A 14972-nucleotide genomic window follows, 5' to 3' on the forward strand; every position below is an offset into this window, starting at 1 on the left:
AAGTTTCTCCAGGTTCATCCATGTTGTTGCAAATGGGAGTATTTCATTCTTTTTTAAGGCAGAGTAGTTTTCCATAGTATATATATACCACAGTTTCCTTATCCAATCATCCATTGATGGACATTTAGGTTGGTTCCATATCTTGGCTATTGTAAACAGAGCTGCAGTAAACATGGGAGTGCAGGTATGTCTTTGACATGTTGATTTCCATTCCTCTGGATATATACCCAGAAGAGGGATGGCTGCATCATATGGAAGATCTATCTGTAGTTGTCTGAGAAGCCTCCAAATTGTTTTCCAAAGTGGTTGTACTAATTTACAGTCCCACCAACAGTGCAGTAGTGGTCCCTTCTCTCCACACCCTCGCCAGCATTTTTTATTTACCATCTTTTTGATCATAGCCAGTCTAACTGGAGTGAGGTGGTATCTTAATGTGGTTTTAATTTGCATTTCCCTGATGACTAGTGATGTTGAGCATTTTTTCATGTACCTGTTGGCCATTTGTATGTCTTCCTTTGAAAAATTTCTATTCAGCTCTTTTGCCCATTTTTAAATTGAGTCTTTTATTTTTTTACTGTATAATTGCTTGAGTTCTATGTATATTCTGGATATTAGTCCCTTTTCGGATGCATAGTTGGCAAAAATTTTCTCCCACTCTGTAGGCTGTCTTTTCACTCTGTTGATTGTTTTAAACCCATGTTCGTAAAGATGAACGATTTACTAAGCCCAATCTAGTTTATATTATTAGTAAGGATAATAGTATGGTTTATGTTAAGAGACTTTTAATCTAATATTCATTCAGTTTTCATGGATATATTGCCATTTACGAACTTCTCTTTCATATTGGAAGTGAATCTGGCTCTATGAACAGTTCAAAAAACTAACACCTGTGATCACCGTATTGCTTCTTAAACTAATAGTTTTTCCCCTCAATCTACTCATGGATTATTAAAACAATATTTTCATTTTTATCTTTGGCTGTTAGAAATCAAGTTTTGGATTGAAGTAGAACCAACATAAATGAAGGTAACTACAAAGTTAATATTGATTTTGCCTTTCCCCTTCTTGTCTTTTCAGATAGTTTTCTCCACATTTCTCTTATATTTTCTCCCTACTTATGCAAGCTGCTCTTTCTTGCTCTAGGCCTCTCACTGTTTGGAACATAAAAGGGAACATAAAAGACTTTCATTGTATGAGTTTTGGATCTGACTCTACATTGGTATCATTGCGGGGCTTGCCCTTGCTACCAAGCCAGTGAGGTCAGTTTGGCAACGTCCTCCACCTGCATGGGCTGACCATGACATTTCACCCCTGCGCGGATCTTAGAAGATGCTCACTAAGTGACTTTAGATTCATGTTTGGAGCCAGAAAACCCTAGAAAGTACCTTTTCTTGTGGCATTTTATTCTACCTCTTAAAACCAGTCTGAACTAATGCACTATTCTGGGTATTTAATGCCTAGAAATGTAGATGTAACTCCTACTAGGAAATTGAAATGAAGAGCAGAAAGATCCAGTCGCGTTGCTCTTTTGCACTCTACATGGCATGAGTTGCTTGCTTTTTCAAGGTGAGAAGTAAGCTAGTCAAAATCAGCTTTCTGTTTGTGTCCCAAATTTCTGGGCTTAAAAAATTGAGATCCCCTGGCCAAAAACAGGCTTCAGAAGTTGTTGTTTATCTCTCTGTCAATTTATCTATTATTTACTATCGTATGTATTTAAGGTTTTAGAAATAAAAAAAGTGTTGTAAGAATTCACCATGTAAGAACACTGATTTAAACGTTTTTACAGGCCTAGAATAAGCCCGATAATCTTTACAAGATAAGTTCTAAATTAAAATGGCAAGAGATCATGTTTCTGAACTTCTCCCAAGGTAGTGTTTCCAGGTAACGTTATTCATTTACTGTTCCTTATAAAGCATAAAAGTTTTCTCTGCTTATAATTTGTGGTTTATGTTTTCATACCTTCAGAATTAGGAAAATAGTCAACAAGACCATCCTCATTTCTGACACCAATGCAAGAACGGGTATCCCCAAGTTCACTCTCAGTTTTGATAATTTGCTAGGACTCACAGAACTTACTGAAAGCTATTATACTCATGGTTACAGTTTAATACAGCAAAAGAATACATACTAAAATCAGCCAAGAGAAGAGACACATGGGGCAGAGTGTAGGAGAGTTCAAAATATAGAACTTCCAGTGCCCTTTCCCAGTGGAGTCATGGACAGTGTTAACTCTTCAGAGAACGATGTGTAACAATACTCACACAATTATATGTTACATGTTAGAACTATGTGAGTATTGTTACATGCTGTGTGACACTGAGCCATGATCAGGGTTTTTGTTGGGGCTCAGTCACATAGACATCATTGACTAAGCTTAGTCTCCAGCCCCTCAAGATGTAGAGCTGATACTGCGTGGACTCAAAGCTTCTATTGTAAACTGCTACACACTGCTACACTATCTGGCATGGCCCAATGCTCCCAGGTAAACTAGGACACTCTTATCAGGCAGAAAATTGCAAGGGCTTAGAGATTACCTCCCAGGATCTAAGGGCAAAGGCGAGGCCTATTTTGGGGTGAGGTTAAATTCTTAATTACACAATACCAGATTTAGCAGCTGCCTTTTGATGGCTATCAATGGATAGTGGGGGATATTTTCAACATATTTAGAGTAGGAGTAATGATCTGTCATTTCAGGAAGGTTACAGGTTTGTGTGTCAGTCAGGATGAGACAACTGCTGTTTGAACTTGTGAATAGTTCTGCTGAGATCACCGATAGGAAACATTTACCCTTTGGTCAATATTAGGTTGGTTGCCATCAAGCATCAACAACATACAATACAACATGTAGCAAAATGTAAATGCTTACATTCTCTTTTCTTTACATTTAAAAAAAATTTATTTATTTATTAATATATATATTTTTTGATATTCTAAGATGTTGTGGAGCAGTTGTGGGGGAGAGGGAGAAGGGAAGGGAGAAGGAAATAGGGTGGGAGGAGTAGAAAGGAGGGGGACTTGGTCAAGACCCGTGGCACCCCCCTCATTCCAGCAAGGGAGACCAGGGGGCTTCCTGCAGCAGCTCGGTCATTGCTGGGCTGGATGCAGATGTTAGGGGGGTATGGCTGAGGCTGTCAGCCCTCCACTGCCCCAGCTCAGGAGCCTGGGGCACTTCCTGTCGGGGCTTGGTGGTCATTGCTGGGCAGGTTGCAGGCGTCGGGGGCCATGGCTGAGACCCCCAGCTCTCCCACCTCACTGGCTTGCGGGCCCAGGGGCCTTCCATTCCTTCTAGGTGTTATAGGTGTTCTTTGGTGATGTGAGACCTTTACTAGTTAACAACAAATTTTGTCTCTGGTCTGTGGGTATTTTGTTTTCTCTTCCAGTTCTGTGTTGGATTATTCACTGTTCCCACCACTTAAACTCTGCCCTGGAACTAATTTGTTTTCCTTTGCTTACTTCTAAACTGGGGGAACTTCCTGTCGGGACCAGCACTTAAGCTCTGTGGTTGAGCTAAATTGCTGCTTTGCTGCTGATTCCCCGGGGAAGGATTTTTGTGCAGTTCAGGTTTTAATTGTTAACGTTGTACGTACTTCTGGGTCTTGTGAGATCTGGTACACCTGGACCTGAGTCTCTTCAGCAAATTGCACCCCATGAAGTTCTATATTCCTGTCCAGTCTCCACTGAGTGGGTCTGCACTGATTGGAGGGCAGATCAGCTGTCCTTGCTGTGCCCCAGTGGTCCCCCGGTGGGCCTGTCTCCCCCACCGCCTGCACTCCAAACACTTCATAAGACGAGCCATGCGCTGGTCCCTTGCAGTGAGTGACTCACCAGCTTCTGAGTGGGTCCTTTTCTCAGTTGTCTGTGGTCCCTCACTACTATGAGGGTCCACTGGAACCTTGTTAGTGGTCTTGCTGGCCTGGGGGCCTAGGCCCTCTTCTCCCCTGCCACCTCCAAGCAACTTCATAGGAAGCGCACAGCAGTGGCTTTTGCCAGCTCTCATTCCATGTGCTCACCAGGGCCAGACTTCAAGCAGTTGGGGCTTGAAGTGGTGGAAGTAATCCTTTCTGTCCCTCACCGTGGCTTCTCCTGCCTTCATGAACTTCATGAACTCTGTGGGTCTTTCCTCCTCTTCCCCTGAGTTCTAGAGGCCCCAGCTTGGCTGTTGTTGCTTTTTAATGGTTGTAAATTGGTTGATTTGTGGGAGAGAGTGACACTGGGGACCGTCTATTTTGCCATCTTGACCAGAAGCCCACTTACATTTTCTAAAAGACAAAAAATCCTTACCAAGGGAGAATATTAGAGGAAATTAATTCTGTAGATGGAGAAATATATTTGCTTAAGGATTAAGAACAAAGCAGTATCAATTCCACATTCCACATAAGTACGTTTCCATTTGTTTGAGAAAACACATTTATTATTTACTTAGAAATCAACTTTTTGAGTGAGTGATGAAGCAACAAATGGACAAATATCTATCTGAAAGTTTTCAGTGACAGAATTCTACAAAGGAGACTCTTTGTTCCTCAGTCTCCTCTGGTTCCTTGAGGATTCTGTGTCACCTCAGAGTTTCCCCTTTACCTCTCCTACTGGATGAGAAGATGCATGCCCATAGCATCTCCTGCAGCTTCCCCATTGTGGTTAATCACAGCTCCATCTGTCCAGGTGCTCAGGCCAAAAATCATGTAGACATTGTTATTAGTTATTATTTCTGTGTAACAAACTACCACATATTTAATGGCATAAAACAGCACCCTTTTATGAGCTCATAGTTACGTAGGTCAGAAGCCTGGTCAGCCGTGTTCTTATCCAGAGCTGAGGATTTTCTTCCAGGCCCGTTCAGGTTGTTGACAGAATTTAGCTACTTGTGCTTGTAGCACTGAAGTCACCATTTTCTTGCTGGATATGGCTATAGTTTAGTCTTAGCTTATAGTGGCTTTTCTCCATTGCTAGCCAAGTGGACTTCTCAGGACATGGCAGCTCATTTCCCTGAGCCAGTAAGATGATCTCTCTCCAGTCTGCAAAATGGACTTTTATGTAATGTCACAATTACTAGAGTGACTATCCTATCACATTTGTCATTTAACACAAACTAATCAAAGGAGTAACCATCCCATCACAGTCACAGGCCATGCTCATGCTCAAGGAGAGGGGATTACACAGGGCTATACACTTGGGGTCGGGAAGCTGGGGGCAGCTCAGAACTCTGCTTACCACCATGCATTTACATTGTGTTATATCATTTAATAAAATAATCATGTGTTGCTTTTGTAATCTGAAAACAAAAAGCTTTGACTGGATAAAATGTAGCAAGAAAAGATAAACCAGAGACTTCAAACATCCAGATAAATGGAGGAAAGCAAAAAAAAAAAAAAAAAAAAAAAAAAGTTTAATACATCCAAAAAGTTACAGAATGAAAAAAAAGGAAGCAAAGAAATTACATGGTCAGAAAAATAAAATAATATGGTAGAAATAAATCCAAATTTACGAATAACACAATAAATGTCAATTTATGAAACCTTCTGTCATTAGGAAGAGATTCTTCAGTTGGATTAAAAAATGTAATCAACTACATGAAGTTTAAAGAGGGCTCCTGAAATATAGTGATACAGAAAGGTTTATCCACTAATTCATTCAACTAATAATTGTTTTAATTTCTAAGGACTCTTCAGTGAGCAAATCAAAGTCCCTGACCTCATGAAGTTTGCATTGTACTGTGGGATGTTGTTAATAAACAAATAAGATATATGATATAATGTGAAGGGGTGATAAATGCTATGAGGGATGAAGCAGTGTAAAGGGATAGAGAGCAGTTTGCTGGGTGGCAGGTGCTGTCTTTCAGATGGGCTGCTTAGGCGTGCCTCTCTCAGAGACAGAGATCTGCATGGATTGAGGGAATGAGCCACATGGGCACCTGCAAGCAGAGAAAGTGCAAAGACCCCGAGATGGGACTGTGGCGTAGCCCTGGCTGGCGAACATGGCTAAAGCAGAGTGTAAGGGCGAAAATGTGAAGGGAGGAAGTGGCGGGGGCAGGTCATGTAGGGCTTTAAATTAAAAAGCATGCTCAGTGAAAAAAGCCAGACACAGAAAGACAAATACCCAATGATCTCACTTTCATGTGAAATCTAAAAAATCCAAACTCATAGGAGGAAAAAGGCTGGGGTTAGGGAAAGTGGGGAGATGTTGGTCAAGGGGTACACACTTTCAGTTATAAGATGAGCAAGTTCTGGGGATCTAAGGTACAGCATGGGTGGTGATGGACATGTGAGTTAATTTGATTGTGTTAATCATTATACAATGCATATATATATATATCAAATCATCTTGAACAACTTGAATATACTCCATCTTTGTCAATTAAATATTTTAAAATTTAAAAAAATGGATGGGATGAATGGTTTGCAAATATTTTCTCTCATTCTGCTGGTTGCCTCTTCACTCTGTCGATTGTTACATTTGCTGTGAAGAAGCTTTTTAGTTTGATGTAATCCCATTTGTCTATTTTTGCTTTTGTTGCCTATGCTTTAGTAGTCTTCTCCATAAAATTTTTGCCCAGACCAACGTCTTTAAGTGTTTCCCCTATGTTTTCTTCTAATAGTTTTATAGGTTCAGGTCTTACATTGAAGTCGTTAATCCATTTAGAGTTGGTTTTTGTATATGGCGAGAGATAGGGGTTTAGTTTTATTCTTCTGCATATGGATTAATATCCAGCATATACAAAGAATTCATATAACTCAGTAGCAAAAAAATAATTTGTTTAAAAAATGGGCAAATGACCTCAATAGACCTTTCTCAAAAGAAGACATACAAATGGCCAACAGGTGTATGAGAAAATGCTCAACATCTCTAATCATCAGGAAAATGCAAATCAAAACCACAACAAGATATCATCTCATCCCAGTTAGAATGGCTATTATAAGAAGGACAAAAAATAACAAATGTTGGTGAGGATGCAGAGAAAAGGGAACTCACATACTGTTGTTGGGAATGTAAATTAGTACAGCCATTATGGAACACTGTATGTAGGTTCCTCAAAAAACTAAACGTAGAACTATTTTATGATTTAGCAATTCCACTACTGGGTATTTATCCAAAGGAAAGGAAATCAGTATACCAAAGAGATACTTGTGCCCTCATGTTTATTACAGCACTCTTCACAATAGCCAAGGTATGGAATCAACCTAAGTGTCCATCAGTAGACGAATGGATAAAGAAAATGTGGCATATATATGCAATGGAATGCTGCCCATTCATAAAAAGAATGAAATCAGGTCATTTGAGGCAACATGGATGAGCCCAGAAGACATTATGTTAAGTGAAATAAGTCAGGCACAGAAAGATAAATGCCACATATTCTTACTCATGTTGGAGCTAAAAAAGTGAGCTCATAGACATAGAGAGTAGAACTGAGGTTACTAGAGCCTGGGTATGGGAGACGAGAGCAGGGATTGGGGGAGGCTGTAAGCTAGACAGGAAGAATGCGTTCTAGTATGCTACGGTAGTGCTAGGTGTCTACAATCAAGAACGATTTATTGTGTGTTCTTGATTGACTGCAAGAGAGGAGATAAATGCTTTCATCACAAAGAAATTAAAGTTTTTGGGGATGATAAATATGCTTATTACTCTGATTTGATCATCATACATTGTATAGAGGTATTGAATTACAACTCTGTATCCCATAAATATGTACAATGAATGCATGTCAATTAAAAATAAGTAAATAAATTAAAAAATAAAATTAGAAAAAATGGATGGGGAAAGACATTTATTGAGCACCTACTTGTACAACACTTGGTACCTAGTTTTGGGAACATAAAATGGACAAGATATGGGCCTTGCCCTCTTGCATCTTTTGCTGAATCTCTTCCCCTATAAAGTATCATTTAATGGTCACTGACAAAGACCTACTCTTTCCTTGACCTAACTCCAGTTAGGTTCCACTTAGCCCTTGAGGTCTCAACTTTGGGCTTTGGTGGCAATCCTTGTAGGTTCCAGTTGTAGCAAGTGTCCCGTGAGAACCCCCGTTCTGAATGTCTGATCACCCTGGGTATCTGATTAAATTCTTCATTGCTTACCATTCCACAGGTAATATCTGATCACCTTAGCCGACCTTCCACAAGAATCTTGCCAGAAACCTCCGTTACCCTTATGTTTCCTGTTAGCAATTTCCATCCACTGACCCCTGCCCTGTTCCTTGGCTGTAAATCCACACTTTTCCTTATTGTATTCCTAATTGAGCCCAGTTCTATTTTGAGGTCTTTTTCCCCTGTTGCAATAGTTCCTGAGTAAAACCTGTGTTTACTGACTTAACTATCGTCCAACTCTGGTATTCTTTGATATCACAACAACAGCAACATCCACAACTCGTTTTCCTTAAAAACAGTGGGATCACTTAAGCTCGTCTAGGGCCATGAAAACAACTCATTTCAATATTTATCTCCCTTCATTTTTTTAAAAAGCTGTGATCTTTTGTTTGCTCTTTCAACAGTTAAATTTAGAATATGACATGGCTGGGTGAATTTTGGTCTGTTTTTTGCAGAATGAATCACTGACTATTCAACCATACAACTTCTGGCTATGTTGGTTACCCAAACAGCACTTTGCATGACAAACCACATTTTATCTCTCCATATTCGAGCTTTCCAAGTAATCTCTGGAAAGCATTTATTATACCTCACAGTTTCCAAATGTTCATTTCAATTGTTTAGGGGGAAAAGTATTGGTTTGGAGGGCAGTATAGTTGGTTGTTTTCCCTACCCATTTTCTATGTGTTTCACTCCATTAAGTCTAGGCTTGTGAAGTTTAGAAAACGATTCATTTGTTACAATTCAGCTACAAATAGGATATTCCCTTGTGAGTGTTTTTGAAAATGTATGGTGATCCCTTCAATGCTTCCTTTGGCTGTGTAGAGGCTGCCAAATCCCACAGCTTTCAGAGTTTTGCTGAATGCAGTAAGGAGAAAGCCAGCTTTTTATTACTGAGCATTTAAAACTCATGAGAAAAAATGGAAAGCCCTGGAGTAGAGGTTCTATGCAGGTGTTGGGAGGAGGCCTGAGATAGCAGCAGGAAGAGCTCTCCTAATTTTGGATCAAAATAAGTGAAAACTAACAAGACAGAGAACATATTTATACTTACTACTGTAATGTTTGGTCTCATTATCTCATTAGACATATTGAATAATAGTGTTTGAAAATAGGCAGGGAAAATTCAAGCTCTCTCTCTCTCTCTCTCTCTCTCTCTGTATGTGTGTGTGTGTATTTTATTAAAGGTGAGCTTTTGCAGCAAGGGATTTTTCTCATAACTGATAGAGGGGAATGCCTCTTTCCTGAATCTGAAGTTTTATTTTGTTTCATTTTTTCCTGTAAAAAGAGTTCAATTAGGTTAACTGTGTACAATACCTCATTTGTCCTGGTGATATATATATATATATATATATATATATAGAGAGAGAGAGAGAGAGAGAGAGAGAGAGAGAGAGAGAGAGAGAGAGAGAGAGAGAGAGAATAGTACTTGTTTTGCTAATTAGATATTGCAATTAGTAATTAGATTAATTGTGCATATTCATTTCCTCTCATCTTCCTCCTGGGAGGGAGGCAGCCCTCGGAGAGTGCGTGGTTTGAATGTGTCCCCCAAAAGTTCATGTGCTGGAAACTTAATCCCTCTGCCCTCATGAATGGATTAATGTCAGCTCTTGCCCTCGCCATGTGATTCCCTTTGCCATGTTATGACACAGCATTAAGGCCCTCACCAGATGCTGGTGCCAAACTCAGACTTCCCAATTCCAGAACCATGAGCTAAATAAATGTCTTTTCTTTATAAATGATCTACTCTGTGGAATTCTGTTATAGCAACAAAAAATGGACTAAGACAGAGAGCAAATGCTCCCCTCTGCTTTTTCTGCCCATGAGGATAGGCCTGCCCTACTGTCCCCCACTGCCTGTGACTGGATCAGAGTGGGCCTAATACTGGGATTCAATGAACACATCTTCCTACCCAGCTATATCCCTATAAAAGTTGATGTTGTAGTCTCCATTAGCTAGTCTTTTATTTTTATTTTTCAAATTGTTCAGCAGCCTATTTGGGAAGAAGAGTGCCATTTATTGGGGCCAAGTCAGAGACCTCAACTGTAAAACAAAGAGAAGTTCTATAAATGAAGAATGCAGAAATCCAATTATCCATCGTCACGAAAGGAGAAAGAGCCAAGTTAAAGCCAATAGGCTAAAATGGAAATTTCCAACAATGGTTTGTCCCTCAAAACAATCTTCGCGTAAAGAGCCTGGAAACATTAATTTAACCAGTAGAAGTGCTGGTCGGCATTACACCTACTGGAAGGTCTGAGAGAACAAACCCATGTGTCCATGACAGGAAACTGTAATCTCTTTCTGAGACCCCAAACACTAATAAATCTCTTAATTTCATACAAGTTGCTATTCCCTTGGCTGAGCAGTGAGCAGTTGTATATGACAATTTGTCATTTAGCTCCCACCTTCCAGAACAGCTGCGGCAATTACTACGCCTTACTCTGAAGTGCTGGTCTGCATGCTGAGGTTTATTCTGGCTAAGTGCTCTAACGGGTGGACACTGGAACCTGTGGGGTAAGTTCTCATGATGCAGGTGAATGTGCATCGTTAACTCTTTTCTCCCAATATGTAGTCCCCAGAGAGACTCCCTGCCTGGCTACATTCTCAGGTGAGGGAAGCTGGTGGCTTTAAATTAAATGCACACAAAATAGTTCAGAAGAAACTGTGGCAGATTGTAAATACTAGAAATGACCACAACAGTATTTCTAGTTTCATGTACTCTTCCAGAATCTCGACACTCCCCATAAAAAAGTCGATTCTTTTGCCTTTCTTGGCCCCCTGGATCTAGGTAAGGCCTTCCTACTGCCTTGATAAATAGAATGTGGTGGAAATGATGCTGGAATATGAGAGACAATGTGGCTTTCTCTGGCTCTTTCTCTCTTGTGATGAGTTTCCCTTGGAACCTAGCCACCACATTGTAGGGAACTGTGAAATAAGAAATATGTATTTTGGTTTCTGCCCCAAGTTCCTGACACAGAGCTCCTAAAACCCTGGTAAATGGGATTCTAGAAAATGTCTCTGACACTGGTTCCTGATACGGGATTCCTAAGACCTTTGTAATTTCCAGAGTGGTAGGAGCATATGACACAGAGCTCTTGAATCCCTTGGAATTTCCTGGGTAATAAGAGCTTCTTTTGTTCTAATGAACTTACTTTACTCTTGGTGGGCTACTGGGTGGGGGCTGGTCACCAGAACGACCAAGCCATGAAGAAGCTTGGATCTTTCAGCCCCACCCCTCATCCTCTGGGGAGGAGAGAGAAGCTGGAGTTTGCATTAATTATCAATCGTGCTTATGTGACAAAGTCTCCATAAAAATCCCTAAAAGACAGGGTCAGAGAGTTTCTGGATTGATGAACACATCTGCGTGCTGGGGGAGGGTGGCATACTACATGGGGACAGAAGTTCCTGTGCTCAGGACCCTTCTAGACCTTACCCCATGTATCTTTTTATCTAGCTGTTTATTTGTATCCTTTAAAATGGACTTTGTATTATCCTTTGTAATAAATTGGTAATAGTAAGTAGACTATTTTCTTGGGTTCTGTGAGCTGCTCTAGCAAACAATCCAACCTGAACAGGGGTTGTGAGAACCTCTAATTTGTAGCCAAGTCAGAAGGAAGCTGTGGATAACCCGGGAACCTACCACTTATGATTGGCATCTGAAGTGGAGGGCAGGCAGTCTTGTGGGACTAAGCCCTTAGCCTGTGGGGTCTGCACTAACCCTGGTTAGTGTCAGAATTGAACTGAACTATAAGTCACCCAGCTAGTATTGGAGAATTGGTAAGTATGGGGGAAAAAGCCCCCGCACATCTGGTCACAGAAGCGTTGGGTGTGAGTATAGAGAAAAACAATTGATTTTTCTTATATATCTTGTGTCAGAAGTGCAGTACTAAGAGTGGGGTGAGTGCAGGAGAAAACTGTTTTTCCCCATACATAAGCCCAGGCCACCTGGAGAGTTGACATGTAGGTATGCCAGCTGACAACTCCAGCTAAGGTCTTAGCTGATAGCCAGAGTCAACCTCCAGATAGGTGAGTGAGCAAACCTTCAAATGACTGCAGTCCCTGGCTTTTAACCACCCCAGCCCAAACCGAGTAGAACACAGAGGAGCTAAACCTACCAAGCCCTGCTGAAATTGCAGATTATGAGAAAACTAAATGTAGTCAGCATTTTAAGCCACTAAGTTATGAGGTAATTTATTATGCAGCCACAATAACCGGAACAGAACCTATTCTATTCAGTAATAGTTTCTGCCGCTTTGCTGAAGCCTCAAATGACGAATTACATGGCAAGAAGTAGATTTACATCTATGAACAGTTCAAGAGGAAAAAAAATGAAGTCTCGTTAGAACAACCATAAGTTTCAGGGAAAACTTTTTCTCCAGCAAAAGTGTCAGCAACTGTATTAGTTTCTGGTGGCTGTTGTAACAAATTACCATCAACTTGGTGTCTTAAAACAACAGAAATTTATTTTCTCAAAGTTGTTGAGATCCGAAATAAAAAATCATTATCAGTGGCAATAACAGGGATGAACCTGGGGTGTTTATGCTAAGTGAAATAAGCCAGGCACCAAAAGACAAACACTGCGTGACCTCACTTATATGTGGAATCTAAAAACATGGAACTCATAGAATTAAAGAGTTGAATCGTGGTTACCAAAGGCTGGAAGTAGGGGATGGATGGGGAAAGGGCAGATGTCCTCAACAAAACACTAGAAAATCCAAACCAGCAACATATAAAAGTAATTAAACACCGTGACTAAGTGGGATTTATCTCAGGAATGCAAAGTTGTTTCAACATCTAAAAATCAATTAATGTAGTACATCGTATCAATAGAATTAAAAATAAAAATCACACGATCTTCTCAACAGACGCAGTAAAAGCATTTGACAATATCCAGCACTCTTTCACAATTAAAACAACTCATCAACCTAGGAATAGAAGGGAACTTCCTTAACCTGAGAAAGGGCATTTATGAAAAACTCACACATAACATCATACTTAATGGTGAGAGACTGGATTATTTCCCATTAATATCAGACACGAGACACTTTTAATGCTTCTATTGAACATTGTACTTGAGGTCATACCCAGGACAATTAGGTAATAAAAAGAAATAAAATGCACCAAGATTGGAAGGAAAGAAGTAAAACTATCTTTATTTTCAGATGACATGATGTTACATATAGAAAGGGATCCACTAAAAACTATTAAAGCTATAGGTGAGTTCAGTAAGTTTTCAGGATATAAGATCAAAATAAAACTGTCAATCATATATACATTTGCAATAAATAAACTGAAAATGAAATTAAGCAAACAGTTCCATTCACAATAGCATCAAAAAATAATAAAATACTTGGAGTAAGTTTAAAAACAGAAGTGCAAAATTTGTACTCTGAATGCTACAAAACATTTTTGAAAGGAATTAAGGAGGATCTAAAGAAATGGAAAACATTCCACGTTCATGAATTCGAGGACTTAACTTTGTTAAGACGGTAATGTTCTCCAAACTGATCTACAGATTCAATACAATCTTTATTATAATCCCTGCTGAATTCTTTGTAGAAATTAACAAGCTGATTCCCACATTCATATGGAATTGAAAGAGACTCAGAACAGCCAAAGCAATTCTGAAAAAGAACAAAATAGGAGAACTCACACTTTCAGATTTCTAAACTGACTACAAAACAAGAGTAATCAAAACAGTGTGGTACTGCCTTAAGAATAGAAATGTAGATCAATAGAATAGAATTGATACTGTTCCAAAGATAGACATATGGATTGATGGAATAAGATTAAGAATTCAAAAATAAACCTGTAAATCTATGGTAATCTGATTTTCAACAAAAGTACTAAAACCATTTGATGGGAAAAGAATAGTCTTTTCAACAAATAGTGCTGGGATAACTAGAAAGCCACATACAAAAAATAAGGTTGGACCCTTACCTCACACCATACACAAAAATTAATTCTATTGGATCAAAGACCTAAATGTAAGTGCTAAAACTATAAAATTCTTAGACAAAAACATAGGAATAAATCTTCATAATCTTGGACTTAGTAAAGGATTCTTAGATATGACACCAAAAGCATGAGTAACAGATGAAAATCAGACCTCATCAAAAACTTTCATGCTCCAAAGGGTGTCATCAAGAAAGTTAAAAGACAGCTCACAGAATGGGAGAAAACATTTGCAAATCATATGTCTGATAAGGGACTTATATCTAGAATATTTACAGAACTTCTATATCTCAGCAATAAAAAGACAACCCAATTAAAAAACAGGCAAAAGAAGATCTGAATAAACATTTCTCCAAAGAAAATATATGAATGCCAATAAACATATGAAAAGATGCACAATATCATTAGTTGTCAGCTACCACTTCACATGCATTAGGACAGCTAGAATTAAAAAGTCAGGTAATAAGAAAAGTTATTGAGGAAATGGATTGCTAGGGTTTGAATGTGTCCCTCCATTAAGAGGTGGGGCCCTTAAGAGAAGAATAGGCCATGAGGGCTCCTCCCCTCGTGAGTGGGATTACGGCCCTTATGAAAGTGGCTTCATGCACAGTTTGGTTCACCTGCCCTTGTGAGGTGAACAGCATTACTTTTTTCTACCTTTTACCTTGTGAGAACACAGCATTACTCTTCTTTGGAGGATGCAGCAACAAAGCGCATTCTTGGAAGCAGAGAGTATCCCTCACCAGACAACCAAACCTTTTAGTACCTTGATCTTGGGCTTTCCAGCCTCCACAACTGTGAGAAAATAAGTTTCTATTATTTATACACTTATACTCTACTCTGTCTCAGGTATTTTGTTATAGCAGCACACATGTACTACGACATGGACAAATAGGATTCCTTATACACTGCTGGTGGGAATGTAAAATGGTTCCGCTGCTT

The sequence above is a fragment of the Cynocephalus volans genome, chromosome 13, assembly GCF_027409185.1.
Source record: "Cynocephalus volans isolate mCynVol1 chromosome 13, mCynVol1.pri, whole genome shotgun sequence".
Classification (NCBI taxonomy): Eukaryota; Metazoa; Chordata; class Mammalia; order Dermoptera; family Cynocephalidae; genus Cynocephalus; species Cynocephalus volans.